At 44.9% G+C, this 2,500-nt stretch overlaps 1 protein-coding gene across 1 annotated transcript in view; it reads left to right on the forward strand.

Annotated features, from left to right (window-relative positions):
- The window catches only part of rgs7a (regulator of G protein signaling 7a), a 52,939-nt gene that overhangs the window by 42,222 nt on the left and 8,217 nt on the right, over positions 1–2,500 (forward strand). The window lies entirely within an intron of this gene.

Below are 2,500 nucleotides of genomic sequence, written 5' to 3' on the forward strand. Positions count from 1 at the left end.
GAGTGGCGAAAGGGGCGGGGCGACGGCCATGATTGCCCTGCTCTCTTCTGCACTGCTCTCTTAAGTTGTAAAGCTACAGATCCTGGAATACTAAGTAATCCAGCAGGTTGGGAGGCACACGAAAGGTCACGGTCCTCGAACTCACAGACATGTAAAAGTGCTTCCAGTATCTCACGTAGCCGACGGTATTCAACGCTGAGCATTTCTGTTGCCGTTTTTTGTCATTGTTCTGGTGGCTTAGTGGTTAGCACGTTCGCCAGGGTTGGGGGTTCGATTCGTACCGCTGCCCTGTGTGTGCGGGGGTTTCCTCCGGGTACTCCGGTTTCCTCCCCCAGTCCAAAGACATGCACGGTAGGCTGATTGGCGTGTCCAAAGTGCCCATAGTGTATGAATGGGTGTGTGAGTGTGTATGTGATTGGACCCTGCGATGGATTGGCACCCTGTCCAGGGTGTACCCCGCCTTGCTCCAGGTTCCCCGTGACCCTGAAAAGGATAAGCGGTATAGAAGATGAATGGATGGACATTGCTGCAGGAGACTTTACATCCAGCTGCAGAGGTGCTGCTGGATCCAGATAAAAAGGTTCCAGGACGCCGGTGTGCTATATTTTAGATGTATCGGGTCCTGTTCCTGTTTTGCTGCCGAGGGATGGGATTTGGCATCTAATGAGGCAATGAGGTGTAATTTCCCCTCAGAATGTGCTGATCGGAGCAGAACCGGATGGCAGTAGAGGAAAAGCTTCTTGTTGAGCTGAAATTGCGCATTTGCAGCAGTATGAACGCTGCATGGCTGCTTGCTCGCTCGCCACAAAACTGAAGCTGTCTTCTTTTCATACATCTTCATTTTTAGTCAGGAAAATGAAATGACAGGACTTTGTTGTTGATTGTTGACCTTGACATTGAAATGAAGCTCTGCTTCTAAATCCGTGTAGTGATTTAAGCTCTGTCTCTAATTCATGTCTCATCAATGTGCTTACTAGAAATGCTAATGCATGGTAGATCGACTAAACGTATTGATCATTATTGAGGGCGGGGCTGGCTGTCAGTTGACCCAAATGCTCATCCCGCTTGCTGGCTTGCACGGACGATAGGGGAGAAAATGTAATGTAAGGAATTGTCTATTGTCTTGAGATCACGAGTTCATCTACTAATGATGCTACAGCCATCCGATGGGAGATACCACTAGCCAGGATGATAGAAGACTCTCTCTCACCTGTCAATCGCAGCGACACTAGCCAATCGTGGGCATCCCTGAGCTCATGGATGTGGAAGAAGGCAAACAGAGCTTTCCTCTGAAAGTATCACACAACCCTGTGATACAGCATGAACAGCAGTTTGAAAAGATGCAGATGGCTGGTGTCACGTGTCTCGGAGGAAGCACGTGTCAGCCTTCACTCTCGTCAGTTTGTCGGTAGCTGTCGTGTGATAGATAGAACTGTTTGGCGGGTGAGGAATTGTCCAAGACCTAAATTGGGGACAAAAAAAATGGTGAACGTACTGTAGAACTTAAATGCATAAAATGCGGTCGTGGCTCAGGTGGTAGAGCGGGTTGTCCACTAATCGTAGGGTTGGCGGTTCGAACCCCGGCCCACGTGACTCCACATACCACAGTGTCCTTGTGCAAGACACTGAACCCCGAGTTGCTCCCGATTTCAAGCTAGCGCCTTGCATGGTAACTCTACTGCCACCGGTGTGTGTGTGTGTGTGAATGAGAATCAGTGTAAGGTTAAAAGACGCTACATAAGTGCAGACCATTTAAAACATATAGGATCCATCCATCTATTTTCTGTACTGCGTATCCTACACAGGGTCGCAGGGATCCTGGAGCCTGTCCCGGGGGACTCGGGGTGCAAGGCGGGGGACACCCTGGACGGGGTCACATAGAATCCATTCAGACTAATGATGGCTTTCTTGAGTGTCTTAGTGGTTATTCTTGGTGGCTGAAGGATTTATTATTATTATTATTATTATTATTATTATTATTATTATTACATTCAGTTCATTGTAATCAATAATATTTCATATTTATAATGAGAAAATCTTTCGTAGATGTTTTATAGATACATATGATATATATTTACTTTGATTTCTATTAATGATTCAAATTCCTAATTTCTTATTTTCAGTATCGTTATAAAATATTAATATAATATTAATATTAAAGACGGTTAATTACATTTACTTTAACATCTAACATTTGCCTGTTAGCATTCTTTTTTTTTTTTCCAGCTGAGCGTGCCGGTTGATGTCGAGCGCGTTCTCTCTAATTAGCAAGCAGGCGCTAATCTTGTTAATGAACGGCTCGCGGCAGCTCAGGGTCTTCTCACGCAACTCGCCTTTCTTAACTCGGTGTTTACGTACCAACATTTCATTCCACTTGATTCGGATAACAAATCACTTATCAAACACCAGCGTTTGGGATACACATTTAAATATATTCGATTGATATGTTCTGTAGATAGATTTATTCACATTTTTTTTTCTACGCTAATCGCAATCGTAG

This window comes from Ictalurus furcatus, chromosome 9 (genome assembly GCF_023375685.1).
Source record: "Ictalurus furcatus strain D&B chromosome 9, Billie_1.0, whole genome shotgun sequence".
Classification (NCBI taxonomy): domain Eukaryota; kingdom Metazoa; phylum Chordata; class Actinopteri; order Siluriformes; family Ictaluridae; genus Ictalurus; species Ictalurus furcatus.